The sequence below is a fragment of the Pseudophryne corroboree genome, chromosome 2 (genome assembly GCF_028390025.1).
Source record: "Pseudophryne corroboree isolate aPseCor3 chromosome 2, aPseCor3.hap2, whole genome shotgun sequence".
NCBI lineage: Eukaryota > Metazoa > Chordata > Amphibia > Anura > Myobatrachidae > Pseudophryne > Pseudophryne corroboree.
The window spans coordinates 247,849,708-247,865,438 of NC_086445.1; the positions used below are offsets into that span (position 1 = coordinate 247,849,708).

At 47.9% G+C, this 15,731-nt stretch overlaps 1 protein-coding gene across 1 annotated transcript in view; it reads left to right on the forward strand.

The window, feature by feature from the left end:
* Window positions 1-833: 833 nt before the first annotated feature.
* LOC135050695 (myb-related transcription factor, partner of profilin-like) overlaps window positions 834-15,731 on the forward strand; it is a 50,433-nt gene continuing 35,535 nt past the window's right edge. Inside the window, exon 1 of the mRNA XM_063957099.1 lies at window positions 834-1,004. The gene's annotated coding sequence lies outside the window, so the exon portion shown is untranslated. The remainder of the gene's footprint in view (window positions 1,005-15,731) is intronic.

Here is a 15,731-nt window from a genome sequence, read left to right on the forward strand (position 1 = left end):
GGTCGCACACTTCACCCGCTGGATGAAATAAGCGGCCCCCCGTCTCCACCCCGCGCGCTCAGCACACATCGCGCTGAGCGGGGGGATAGATGTGTGCTGAGCGAACCCCTCAGGACACATCTCTCCCCAAATTGCATGCAGGCCAATCTAGCAGGTTGCTCACTTCACCCGCTGGGTGAAATGAGCGTCTCCCCCCCCCATCTCCCCCTGCACGCAGAGCCGGCGCAAACCGCTCAGCAGATCCTGCAAAGCAGGGAGGCGCCAGACCGAAGAGGCGCTCTCCCTGCTCTGCACTGCAGCCTGCTGTTGCTGGCGGCAGCGTGAAGAGCGGCTCTTGTTCACTTCCCTCCGGCTCCCTCCCTCTTCTTTCCTACCCCTCCTTCCCTGCACCATCACCAGCGGCGCCAGCAGCTTGAAGTGCGCTGCCTCCACGGAGGAAATCTCATCTGCCGCTGCGCCTGCCTCTCCTCTCACGGACGTCTTATAGCTGCGGCGCCCACACCATGTACTGTAAGTACAAGTAATATCCACTTGGCAGCGCTGTGCTGCTGTTATTATCAGCTCCCTGACTCTGCCCCCCTCTCCTGCTACACCGCCCCAGGCTGGCCTATCTGCAGGGACCCTCAACAAGGAGCGCATTGCTGGCTACCACCCAGAGCCGGATTAAGAGGGTGGAACAAGGGTCATGTACCCTGGGCCCTCCGTTTTATAGGACTCCCCTGTTGGATCTGCTCCCAGATAGCTCCAGCACGGGATGATAGAGCTCAGCTAACACAGCAGCAGTAGCTGGGCAGAGGGAGAAGAGAAACCTCCAGGCCAATGACAGAGAGCTTCTCCCCGGAGTCCCCGCCCCCTGCAAAGCACTGCTGGGAAGAAGACTGGTGGTGTGCATGTGGTCTGAGAGTTCTGCAGGGTGAGAGCAGAGGCAGCAGAGCCAGCCAGCCCACATCAAAGTGGCATTGGACAGAGGGGCAGCTGCTGGGGAGCGAGAGAAAACTCTGCAAGTAAGTGGCTGCTTTACCTGCTGCTGCCTAGGAACATCACACTGCCCACTGCTGCTGCTTCCAGTTATCATGTCCTGCTATACACACACACACACACACACACACACACACACACACACACACACACACACACACACACACACACACACACACACACACGTTGTGTGTACTTTACATGTGACTGTAAGTTGGTGGATGCTCTAACCCTCCCTCCCATCAGCCAATTGCTAGATTCAAGTGGCCTAAGGGACCTTTTACGCCAGGAGGAGGAGCCATGACACACAGAGGAGGAGCTAGGCCAGCGAGATAGTTCCTCTGCTATCCACGCCACCAACTATTACCTTTAGTAATCAAGTGGCGAGCGAAGGGGAGCGAGCCACCGAGCCCGAAGCATGGCGAGTGTACATTTCGGGTACCCAGTTCAGCCGTGGCTCCTCCCCCGGTGACGTCAGAGGTCCCTTACCCCACTCCGATTTAGAACTATCCATTGCCTAAACCTTACCCTCCCTCCCCTCAGTCTATTCCCTATCCCTCCCTCTCCTCAGCCTATTCCCTAACCCTCCCTCTCTTCAGCCTATTCCCTAACCCTCCCCTCAGCCTATTCCCTAACCCTCTCTCCCCTCAGCCTATTCCCTAACCCTCCCTCCCCTCAGCCTATTCCCTAACCCTAACTTAGAGGTGACTAACAAGTGAGTTGGACACCTGCGCACAGGTTCTTGTGTCATACTGATCATCTACTGCAGGACATGTGTGTAATGATGCACTGCAAAATGCAGTGACCAGAACTGCGCATCTTGTCCCAAGTGACCGCTGGGTGAAGCTGGGGCAGATGGATGCAGTGAGAGCTGAAAATGGGAAGGGGCAAGGGATAGTGTAGCTGAGGGCATATCTGTATAGCTTAGTATTGGGCACGGTATACCCCATCCCCCTGCTGTGGCGCCCTGTATGTGCGGTGTTATACTCTGTTACTGCAGCTCAACAACATGCTTATGGACAGCGATACCCACATCCCGATGTTTAAATTCCGAGAGGGGAAGGTAAGTATGCTATCCCCTGCCCCCTACCCCTCCCTTCCCACAGCCTAACCCTAACTTCCCCCCAAGTGCCTAACTCTAATCCCCCCCCCCCCCCCTCCCGGTGGAGCCTAGCCCCCCTACCCACAGTGTAACCTGAATAAGGTACACAACTATGTGGTACAATATGAATCATGGCCACTATGTATGGTGTAATGTGACTAAGATTGGGTTACTGTGTGGCGTAATTTGAATTGGGGTACTATTGTGTGTCCATGCCCCTTTCTGGTGAGACCACACCCCTTTTTGCAACGTGCACCTATCCCTTTATTACGTATGGGAGGGCGCAAATTTATCTTTTTCAGGTGGGCGCCGAACCCCCTAGCACCAGCCCTGCCTGCACGCTCAGCACACATTGCGCTGTGCTGAGCGGGGGGAGAGATGTGTGCTGAGCGAACCCCTCAGCACACATCTCTCCCCAAATCAGCCCGTGAATACGGCCCTTTACAATACAAATCACACACATCTTGCTTTTATTATCTAATGTACTTAATGAAAGATGGAATATGGTAAATCCTCTGCGGTGTGCCACTACAAACACACACTAGCACAATATCACCAAAAAATTAAGTAAAGCATTGTCTAAAAATAATAACCATCATAATATTACTGTAACTGATTCAGCAGTGTTGTGTCAGGGTACAAATACAACCTCAAACTGAGCCAACAAATAGTATGTTTGCTTTAAACATGATTACATTCTGTCCTAATTAAATAACACATATCACTGGTTTAAAAGTGTCTTAGGACTACTCCAGCCTCTAACATGTCAACCACTGTTTTGTGAACATTGGCCCTCATTCCGAGTTGATCGCTCGTTATTTTTCATCGCATCGCAGTGAAATTTCGCTTAGTGCGCATGCGCAATAGTCGCACTGCGACTGCGCCAAGTAACTTTGCTATGAAGATAGGATTTTTACTCACGGCTTTTTCTTCGCTCAGGCGATCGTAGTGTGATTGACAGGAAATGGGTGTTACTGGGCGGAAACACGGCGTTTTAGGGGCGTGTGGATGAAAACGCTACCGTTTCCGGAAAAAACGCAGGAGTGGCCGGAGAAACGGGGGAGTGTCTGAGCGAACGCTGGGTGTGTTTCTGACGTCAATCCAGGAACGGCAAGCACTGAACTGATCGCACAGGCAGAGTAAGTGTGGAGCTACTCTAAAACTGCTAAGTAGTTTTTGATCGCAATAATGCGAATACATCGGTCGCAATTTTAGGATGCTAAGATACACTCCCAGTAGGCGTAGGCTTAGCGTGTGTAACTCTGCTAAATTCGCCTTGCGACCGATCAACTCGGAATGAGGGCCATTGCACATGGATAACTGCATAAAACAACAGAGTCCAAGTTTAAAACACTAAAATGTGCTAAAGGACAATCTTACTGCTTTACAATTCAATGACACACAAATTAACAAATTCACATGCTAAATGTAATTTTACATTACAACATCACATACAATACTGTTATATGCTACATTGGCTTTTGTAGTAAACATTCTCAAAAACTATGTATTTGGTGATGTGCACTTGAAGATGGTAGTAATGCGCTACGCCACATGACACACATTTTCTATATACATTAATATATAACAAATGTAAGAAAACACATGTTCACCATCCTTCCTGGGCCGATCGGAATCACGGACATGGGTTACTGACACTACTTCAGGAGGTATTAAACTCTGCATGGGCTCCTCATAGTCCAGATATCTGGCAATAAAGGACTGTCCACCACCGGTTTTGCAAGCCGACTTCACCTCCTTGGCCATTTTGGACTTCACACGGCGCTTTATGTCATAGTACTGTTTACGGCACGTGTCCTCCATCCGCTTGACCAACCCCTCACTATTTACAGCAACAACTTTCGCCCACAGCAATGTCTTCTTCCATGTTGGCACCTTGGCGGACTCAGGCCCAAATAGCTGCCACTGATATTTCATCAGCTCTTGCACCAATGCCACATTTTCAGCATAACTAAATTTTACATTCCGCCCAGTCTTAGTAGTGGTGAGTGGCTGTGGAGCTGTATGACTGTCACTGTCACTTGAGGCTGCAGCAGCAACCTCACCCACCTCCTCCACCTCACTAACCTCACTCTCACCTCCTCCACCTGACCAACCTCCTCCCCCTCACTCACACCCTCCACCTCACCCACCTCTGAGTTAGACATAATTGTGTGGATAAACAATTAACACAGAAAACTAATAAGACAAACAACACACTCCTCCACTACCACCACCACTACACTACACAACACACACACGCACGCACGCACGCACGCACATAAACAAACAAACACTGACAAGGGACTCCAAGTAAAAAAAACTAGGACAAAAAATAAGACAAACCAAAAATAAACAAGACTACAAGAATGACAAGACTACTTTCAAACACAATACTACACTCAGAACTCACTAGAAAAACTCCTTACAAAACCAACTACTCACCAACCTCCACAGCACAACCTCACCACTAACTAAACCCACGAGGTGCGGACGGTTTGGGGATTATTTATATGGTTGCGCACAGACACTCCTACATCTGAAACACAACCAATCATGAACGTAGGTGAAAATCAAAACTAAAAATGCAAATGCGGCCGTAGTTGCTTAAAAACACTGCCGCGTTTAACATTGACAATAATCTAGTAAAAACACAAAAAACACGAACGCAAATGTGATTGACAGCCGTAAATGGAGAAAAAAAATACGACATACATCGACATCAGAAAATACGAAAACCAATAACTCGACAGCTTTGTAAATTAGCGTAGATAGATTCAAAAAGTTGCATGAAAATGCACCCAATAAAAAATGAGTTTAAACTCTACCCAAACCGACTCAAACACGAATATTAGTAAATAAACCCCCTAGGTGGAGGCACATAGTGTATTAGAAACCCCCTCACTTGTAGTGAGCCATTGGGGTGGGTTACAAAGGATCCAGGTAAGGCAGCCATTTTAGGTACATTATAATGGACTACACTGGGCAGAATAGGCAATGCCTGGAAGAGATGACACACAATTCGGGAGATAAAAATACTAAGCAATATTCTTGCAAATTGATCATATTCTTGTACTGTTCATTCTACACCAAAGAGAACCAGGCCAGGTAGCCATCACGGGTGCACTACATTGGTTACAGTGTGCTAGATAAACAATACATAGTAGTAAGACATACAAGGGTAAAATGAGCCGAGTCTAATAGGTTGTTCATCCTGCCCTTGAAAGTACCAGACAAGGCTGCTGCCACCTAGAGTACACTACTTAGGCTACAGTGGGCAGGGTGAGTGATTCATAGAAACGTAACTTGCAGGGGGAATTAGAGTAAAAAACAATAAAATACAGTAGATTGAATTAACATAGTAACATAGTAATTGAGGTTGAAAAGAGGGAAAACGCCCATCGTGTTCAACCTGTATTCTGTATCAAGTTGAGTTGATTTTACTATACCTGCTGAAGAATGTTTTATGACTAGTTAACAACTATAAGTCATGTTACACCCGGATTAACAATGTCAATATTTTAAATGTTGCAACCTTGGATATCCTTTTCAATCAGAAATTCATCCAATCCTTTTTACCTGCATTTACAGAGTCCACCATTACCACTTTCCCTGGCAAGGAATTCCAAATCCTTATTGCCCTAACAGTAAAGAACCCTTTCCTCCGTTGCGTACGGAATTTTTTTTCCTCCAGCCTCAACGAGTGCCCACGTGTCCTAAACAGAGTTCTTTTAATAAATAATTCCTCTGATAACTACTTGTAGTGCCCCTTTACATATTTGAAGACATTAATAATGTCTCCTCTTAGACACCTTTTTTCCAGTGTATACATATTCAACCTAGTAAGCCTTTCCTCGTAATCCAGTCCCTCTAGCCCTTTAATCAATTTAGTAGCTCGCCTTTGAACCCTTTCGAGTTCACCAATATCTTTTTTATACAGTGGTGCCTAAAACTGAACACAATATTCCAGGTGCGGACGTACCAATGATTTGTACAGTGGCAGAATTACATCCTCGTCCCTTGTCTCAATTCCCCGTTTTATGCACGCTAGCACCTTACTTGCCATCTTTACTGGGCTTTGATATTGTATATGGTTATTAATCTTATTATCAATGAGTACCCCAAAATCTTTTTCCAAAACTGTTACCCCTAGACTTTCCCCATTTAATATGGAGGATGCAAGTTTGTTTTTAGTCCCGAAATGCATAACCTTGCATTTTTTTATATTGAACCTCATTCTCCATTTAGACGCCCAGATTTCAAGTTTAGATAAGTAATTCTGCAGAGACTCTACATCTATTTCTGAATTAATTACCCTACACAGTTTAGTATCATCTGCAAAGATTGAAACTGTGCTTTCCAGGCCTATTTCTAGGTCATTGATAAATATGTTGAACAGTAGTGGCCCGAGTACGGACCCCTGTGGTATTCCGCTGACTACTGGTGTCCAGCTTGAAGACTTCCCGTTGACCACTACTCACTGTACCCTGTTGTCCAGCCAGTTACTTATCCATGTACAAACAGTTTTTCCTAGGCCAAGCTCCATAATTTAATGATTAGTCTCCTTTGAGGCACTGTATCGAAGGCTTTTGCAATATCTAAGTAGACCACATCCACTGCTTTTCCTTAGTCAAGATTGTCGCTCACTTTCTCGTAGAAGTTAACTAAGTTAGTTTGACATGATCTGTCCCTCACAAACCCATGCTGGTTCTTGCTAATAATCTTAGTAGTCTGCAGATACTCCTATATGCTATCCCTTAGAATCCCTTCCAATATTTTCCCCACTATAGATGTCAAACTAACCAGTCTGTAGTTACCTGGATGAATTTTGGATCCCTTTTTAAATAATGGCACTACCTCTGCTATACGCCAATCCTTCGGTACCATGCCAGATCTAATTGAACTATTGAAAATCAAGTATAGGGGTCTTGCTAGTTGTGACCTAAGCTCCAAAAGAACCCTCGGATAAAGTCTGTCCGGGCCAGGTGATTTATTAGGCAATTATACTGGGTAAGTGGGACTGGAAGAAAGGGGGCAGGGAAAGGGGGCAGGGAAAGGGGGCAGGGGAGGGATGGTAGAATGAGGGGTCAGTATGGAGAAAAAAGGGAAGCAGAGTGTGTATCACAGACAGAAATACATGGTAAAATGGAAAAATAATAGAGGTGCTAAACTCGAAAATGAGTGAGGACAGAAAGCAGCAAATATAATAATCTTAGGGCCTAATTCAGGGTTGATTGCAATAGCAAAATATTTCTCTAATGGGCAAAACCATGTGCACTGCAGATGGGGCAAATATAATGTGCAGAGAGAGTAAGATTTGGGCGGGTTATTTTGTTTTTGTGCAGGGTAAATACTGGCTGCTTAATTTTTACACTGAAATTTTGAATTCATTTTGAACACACCCCACCCAAATCTAACTCTCTCTGCACATGTTACATCTGCCCCACCTACAGTGCACATGGTTTTGCCCATTAGAGAAAGATTTTGCTCATGCAATCAACCGTGAATTAGGCCCAATGTAAGGCAATGATGTGTATAATTACAGAGTGAAGGTGCAGTAGTGTGGAATTGAGTAGTAGGTTGCAATGTTTGAGAAATTGTGGATTTTTTTTAGATTAGAGTGGTGCAATATCCAGCTATAACAGTATCCTTGTAATAACATTTTTAGCCTTAACAATGGGAGGCCAAAGCCTGTTTGCAGGTCTTTAGAGTCATGCTCTACTACAACCACATCCGCTGGTAGAGGTGAAAGGGTGTGGTTGAGCATACCTCCCAACTGTAATAGACTCACAGTTACAATACTGAATCCCGCACCAGTTTTATAATTAATTTATTTAGAAACATATGGGCCGGGATGTAATGGGCACTGATAATGGCAAAATGTCCAATGTTTGCAGCCTAACCCAGCAAACATCGAGCATATTCTAAAGTCGGCTAATGTATTAGCAGCCGCAAACCGGATTTTTCGGACACTTTTGACTCTAAAGTAGAGCACCCGAGGGGGGAGTGGCCTGACAGCCTAAGCATCAAGACGTGTTCTGCAGAGCTCCCGCAAATCCTTAATAAACCAAGGCTTTTCTAACTCCATCCCTGCCTGACTGAGCCGTCCTGGTGGCCTCCGGGGACCCCCTCTGCACTGTGGATCTCCCCCTGCTGCTACCGTGGTGCCCCAGTGTGGTCCGCGCGCTGCGGCCTACATAGCCTCCGGAGCCGGGGAGTAAATTATGAGCGGTGGCCGGGAGGACCGGGGCCGCCGGCGTTCACGATCTGAGGACCCCACAGAGCCACCGTGCACCCCCCGCAGCCACTGTTACCTGTCGCTGGACTGGGGTAGCTGGAGACCGCGGCGCGGTAGCGAGGGAAAGTGCCGCCTTGACTCAGTGTGGTGGAGCCAGGAGGACGGACAGCGCGACTTCCGGATGGCGCTCTCCAGCGGCTGGACACCCTGTGCTGCCTTACGATAGGGGGCCCGTGTTTCTCCGACCTCCGGCCTCGGGCAAAATAAAAATAATAAAAAGGAAAAAAAGGGGCTGGGACTGCCTGCACTCCACTCCTTGGGACCCCTCGCCCTCTTGCCCCTCCTGCTGCTGGCGGGTGAGGTCCGCGGAATCGGGGGGCACTCCTGGAGCTCCCGCGGATTGTGGCCCACCTGCCCCTCCAAGACCGCATCCTCAAGTGCCGCCTGCCGCCGGAGACGCCCGCCCGAGACACCCAGCTGCTGGATCGCGGACCTCGCTTGCCGCGCCCCCCCCCCCCCCCGTACCTGCTGCGGGCGCCCTTGCTGGCGGACTTGCGGATCGTGGCGGCTCCCCCCGGCTCGCCTCCTCTCTCCCGGACACTGCAGGGATGGCGGCCTTCAGATCCCCGCTGGCGGCGGCCGTCTTGGACGTCCTATGACCCCGGCGCGGCTGCATTGCTCCAGGCTCACTGCTACTGAGGCTCCTGCTGCTGAGGTTCCCTACTGTGCTGAACACTGAAGGAGGCCACACCAACACAAGGTGAGGAGAGGCCACATTGTGTCCCTGACTCCAAACCCTCTTCCCCACCACCTGCTTCACCCCTTTCACCCCTCTTGTGACCTGGCCCTGTGAGTGGGGACACTGCAACCACGACCTCACGGCCCCCCGCTACTATATGCTGAGTGCACGCCCACAGTGCATTGTGATGAAGTAAAGCCACTCAGCGGCCCCTGCTCCCAATCTTGGACCCCCTCCCCCACGTCCCGCAAGGCTGGCTTATAATTATCTGCCACTGGAACTTTGATTGCTTCTTAATCCTATAATTAGAAGACCGTACCTCCTGCCCCATCTACTGCTAGTCTACCTTCTGCCACAACCTGTAGTGAACCGTTTTACACCTTGTGATACTTCTTCTACACTACTGCCGACGGGCCCCATGCCCCATTGAACATACCTTATTCTAGCCCTACAGTGGTTCATTCTCAGGCCTTCTCGCTTGCATATCTCCACGAGCCGCTCCGGCACTTTATCTGACCTATCCCGACTCAATCTGCCGGGCTGCTACCATGTCTAAATCCGCCGCCGCCATTAGAAAGCGGGCGGGGACGGACATATCCCAGCATTTCACCAGGGCCGACAAAAATGACAAACCGTCCTCGCTCTCTGGTCCCCTTTCCCCTAGCCTCTCGGTGTCCGACAAGGAAGACTCGTCCTCATCCCCCGCCCTGTCAACCAAGGAGGACATCCTAGCTCTGAAATCGCTCATCATGGACTTCAAGGAATCACTGGAGTCCAAACTGGACAACGTGGTTGCCACCATCAAGTCGGATATAACGTCTCTGTCCTCTAGGACCTCCAAGCTTGAATCCCGACAAGACACTCTTCACAAGGAGCAGAGCGAGACCATTAGAGACATCGACCATCTTATTCGGGACATCTCGGAACTACGCGACAAGAACGAGGACCTGGAGAATCGCGAAAGTAGAAAAAATCTCCGCATACGGAATGTCCTGGAATCCGTTCTTCCCGCGAATCTCGAAGCATACCTACACAAGCTATTCTCCACCGTAGCGCCGATCCTAGGCTCCCGTGATCTACCACTAGAAAGAGCCCACAGAGCTCTCCGACCCAAACCACGTGATGGTGATCCCCCCAGAGATGTAATTTTGCGCTTTCTCAACTTTAAAGATAAAGAACTGGTTCTTAATCCTACCTGGAGCAAGCCATACATCCTATTCGAAAATGCTAAACTACAATTTTTTCAGGACTTGGCTCCCTCCACGCTACTCAAAAGGAGAGAGCTTAAAGATCTGACTTCCGCGCTTCGCACGCGCGGAATTCGATACCGCTGGGGGTTCCCCTTCAAGCTACTGTACGACTTCAATGGAAAAACACTTATCGTCTGAGACCCGAGAGAGGGTAGGGACTTCCTGTCACACCTTGAGGACACCGACTCACTACCAGCGGCAACCTCCAATCACCAGACGGCCTAACTACCCTCACTTCTAATGCTGCCTACACTTTTCGTTTGGTAGAAGTACCTTGGCCCACATGTGTCTCGGTTCTATTTGCTTAGGTCCACTCGGCCAGTTGACGTTTACTGCATATAATATATATTGGTTGCTGTTGTGTGTGTGGTTTTATTTATTTTTTTGCTTCTTTCCATCATTCTACATGTTTTTCATGTTTTAAGCATTGCATTGTTCTGATGCTACACCCCCCCACTTTTTTTTTTATATATATATCAACTACCTAGCTCTTCCACAATGCTTAATACAACCGTATAGTTACGAATTTGTTACAAGACCCTCCCCGCCTTGTTTTCATATTTACTGCTTTTAAGCCAACGCCCTGGTCATACTGGAAATATTTGGGCGTATGACTCGGAGCACCTCAATAGGGTGCGAACCGACCTCTTTAACAATATGTTTGAGTACTTAGTGTACTGTTTGTTGTTCACGGACCTACCTTGTTTGCTCTGCTTATACTTAACCAATGTTAATGTTATGTTTTTTATTGCTTATACATTTATTCCATGTCACTTCTCTCTGATGTTTTTTATCCTATGGCCACTGTTAACTCACTTTCTGAATACCCCACCACTGGAGGGCCATGATCCCTCACCCATTCTATATAACCCACGAGTTCACATTGCCGAACTCCTACTTGTAAACACACTCCTCCTCCACCTTATCTCCTTGGAGGGAGTACGGTTATCACCCGGTGCTTCCCCACTTTGGACCAGTCGGTCCTACTTTCTGTGCTGGTTCCTCCTCGCTGGTCGTGAGGAACCTTAGCACGGACCTCTCCCCTTTCTACTGCCCTCTCCTGGTTCACTACCTCTAACTCCTCTCTTTCTTCCGACGGGCCGGGACCCCTCACTTGCTCTCTCTCCCCCCCCCTTTTTTTTCCTTCTCTCTTTCTTCTCTTCTTCTTCTCTCCCTTTCTCTTTCTCCTCCTCCTCTTAATCGCAACTCGCAATGCCTCTGTAGCTAGCGTCTCTGAACGTCAAGGGCCTCAATACCCCCCAGAAACGTTCCTCCTTATTTCGATCCCTTCGTACTCTTAAGGCGGGACTAGTATTCATCCAGGAGACTCATTTCAAATCCCAGTCACACCCGACCCTCACCTCCAAACGTTAGCCGATGGCTTTTTACTCCTCAAGCCAATCCAAACATAATGGGGTGGCCATTCTGGTAAACTCTAAAATTCCGTTTGTTTTGGGTTCCTCACACATGGATAAGGATGGGCGGTTTATCATTTTAACGGGTAGACTCGGACACTTAGAATGCACAATAGCCACTGTTTACGCCCCTAACTCTGGACAAGTGTCCTTCTTCAACTCCTTCTTCTCCACACTGTCCAGAGTCAGAAAAGGCTATTTACTACTAGGCGGGAATTTTAATACTGCCCCGGATACCCAATTAGATAAATCTTCTCACCAGTCACGCCTACACCGTGACTCCTCATCCCGAGCTCTAAACAAGCACACACGGGAATCCGGTCTCGTCGATGTTTGGCGGGCCCTCAACCCCACATCCAAGGATTACACTTTCTTTTCGATCCTACACCAATCTTACTCCCGCATCGATCTCTTCTTCTGCAGTACCCTGGCCTCCAAACACATATCTGACTCGTCTATCATCACCAACCCGTGGTCAGATTACTCCATTGTCACCGCTACCTTTGATTTCCTTGACACCCCGACATCCCGACCTACCTGGCGTTTAAACGAGACGCTGCTGAAAATTCCCCAATTCCAGGAAAAAATCAAACTAGCTCTTGCAGACTATTTTACTTTGAACATTACTGACTCCTCTTGTACCCCACTGATATGGGAGGCACACAAGGCCGTTATAAGAGGTCACATCATTAGTTACGCCTTACACAGGAACAGGGAACATAAACAAAAATTGGTTCATCTCACGGAAGAGGTCCACAATCTGGAAACCCAACACAAACAGTGGCCCTCTCGCTCTCTCCTTTCTATGCACAACTTACCACTAGAGCGGCCTTAAACGCTTTGTTAGCCGAAAAAACTGAGCACTCACTCCGTTGGTTGAAACAAAGATTTTACGAAAAGGGCAACAAAGCTGACACTTTATTGGCCAACAGACTGAGGGCTCGGAAAGCGCAATCTGCCATACCGGCTATCAAGGATAACAATGGCTCACTCCAATATAACCCTTCCACTATTAACTCCCTTTTTAAAACTTACTATGAGCGACTCTACAATCTCCCAGTTCAACCGCCCACCCTCAACTCGACCTACACACCTGCTTCTGACTACCTAACATCATGTGACCTACCCCGTTTAGACCCAGAGACTTCCTCAGGCATGGACAGGCCTATTACTGAAGAAGAGATAGCTTTCGCTATCAAATTTCAGAAACCGTCTAAAGCTCCAGGCCCAGACGGCTTTCCTATGTCATACTACAAAACCTTTCAATCTTCATTACTCTCCCATCTCGCGACGGTATTTAACCTAATATTGGAAGGCTCCCCCTTTCACTCTCAAACCACCAAGGCTACTATCACTGTAATCCCAAAACCAAATAAAGATCCCCACCTAATTACTAACTACCGGCCCATTTCGTTACTGAATACAGACCTCAAAATTTTTGCCAAAATATTGGCTAACAGGCTCAATCCTATTCTCCCCTCCCTGATTCACCCTGACCAGGTGGGCTTTGTCCCGTCCAGACAAGCGCTTGATAACACCAGACGCACGATTGACATTATTCATTATATTAACCTCCACAAGATCCCATCTCTGGCGCTTACTCTGGACGCGGAGAAGGCCTTCGACAGGGTTTCCTGGCCTTTCATGCTGCAAACCCTGCAGCACTTTGGCTTTCGAGGTAAATTCCTTCAGGCCATACAAGCCCTATACCATAACCCCTCGGCTTCAGTACACTCAAATGGTCTATTGTCAGATCCTTTTATGATCTCCAATGGAACTAGACAAGGGTGCCCGCTATCCCCCATCATTTTCGCACTGATAATCGAACCTCTCGCGAGCCGCATCAGGGCCAACCCAGATATTTCCGGGATCACCGTTAACCGCACTCATTATACTGTCTCCCTATTCGCTGACGACATACTCCTCACATTGACGAACCCGACCATCTCTCTTCCCAATCTATTTCGAGAGCTGTCTATCTACGGCAACCTCTCGGGATATAAAATCAACCAATCAAAATCCGAGGCCCTCTCCTTACACATCCCCAAGCGTACCAAGACCCTGTTGCAAGCAAACTTCGAATTCTCATGGCGTAAACATTCACTTAAATACCTAGGAGTTTTCATAACCAAATCTTACAACTCTCTCTACCGAGCTAACTACCCCCCAATCATAAATTCAATTCTCAAGGACATACGCTAATGGGACTCTTATTATCTCTCTTGGGTTGGGCGTATTAATGCCATAAAAATGAATGCACTCCCCAAACTCCTGTACTTATTCCAAACGCTCCCAATTCAGATCCCCTCGCATACCCTTCGCTCTCTTCAGTCCTCGCTAGGTGACTTTATTTGGAACCATACAAAACCTCGACTCCGACGAGAAACCCTGGCCAAACATTCTCAGCTGGGTGGCCTAGGCCTTCCCATCTTTCAGCGTTATTTTGCTGCGACTAAACTGAGCCAATTAGTTGCTTGGCACACTCCGAAGCATACTAAGCGATGGGTCGACTTAGAGAGCGATTTAATTGGCGTCCCTTCGGTCTCCTATCTGCCTTGGGTTCACCGCAAAAGTTACCCTCAATTTAGCCTCCCTACACCTACTGTAGAGGTAACACTCGGGAACTGGGAGCTCCTGAGCAAAAAATTTAAACTGTCTACTTACCCCTCCCCCCTAACTCCTATCTGGAACAATTTGGCATTTCCCCCAGGCCTATCTTCAGCAATGGCCCGTCCTTGGATCTCTGCTGGTGTCACTAGGATCCACCACTTTACAGGAACCCACGCCATCAGATCATTCTCTGACCTACAGACTACATATGGCCTGCCCAGCTCCCTGCACTACCAATATCTACAAATACGGCACTACATTTCCTCTTTACACCTTCCATTCCCACTTCCAATCCCTTCCTCTTTTGAAAAGCTTTGCTTGCATAATTCCACTGACAGAGGCGTCATCTCACTCCTTTACAAAACCATCTTGTCCCCCGAAACCTCCGCCCTTGAACCACACGAACAGGCCTGGGAAACGGACTTGGGGCGACATTTCGAGGACGAGGAGTGGGAAATTATCCTGGCCGCGGTCTCAAAGTGCTCCATCAGCGTGGCCATCCATGAAAACTCGTTGAAAATCTATACAAGATGGTATTTGGTTCCAGACCGCCTGCATAGAATGTTTCCTGGCACTTCAAACCTTTGCTGGAGAAACTGTGGTCAGGTAGGCACGTTCTTTCACACATGGTGGTCTTGTCCAGTGATCACCTGTTACTGGACCATGGTCCGTGCCCTCCTTGCCCAACTGCTGGACCTGACGCAACCTCTTTCACCTGTCAACCTACTCCGCTGTGCCCCCCTGGACCAGGTACCCAGAGACTCAAATAGACTGATCCTCCATATTTCCTGTGCGGCCAAATACCAAATAGCGCGTAACTGGAAAGCACCTGACGCACCCAACCGTCAGGCACTAACAAACAGGATTTGGTTCATTGCACAAATGGAATACATCACTAGTCTCCAACACAACACAGTACAAAAATTCCACTCCACTTGGCTTCCCTGGTACAGATATCAAAATTCACCCCTTCCAGGACTTAACTAAATTGTAACTCAAATTGGGCGCAATTGATGTTCCGTCCCGTCCGCCCTCCCCCTCCCCCCCCCCCTACAAATCCTTTTTTTTTCTCTCATACTTCTCTTCTCTCTCTCTCCTTTTCCCTGCTCCCTATCACCTGGGCTCCTGGCACGTCGGAGGTCTTTCTTTCTTCTTTCCGTCTCTCCTTCCTTCCCTACATCTCCCCACCCGCCACCCCTACTTACTTTGACTAGATCTCCTACTACGATTTGATGATTATACTTATTGGATTCACACTCTTCTGATGTTTCCTCTCCTGGTCACTCGTGAATTTCTATTGTTATAACACTCTACGTGACGAGTCTCGTGAAAACTAACCCACAACATCTTTTTTTTTTTTTTTCTCATTTTATTATTAATTTTTTTTTTTTTTCATTTT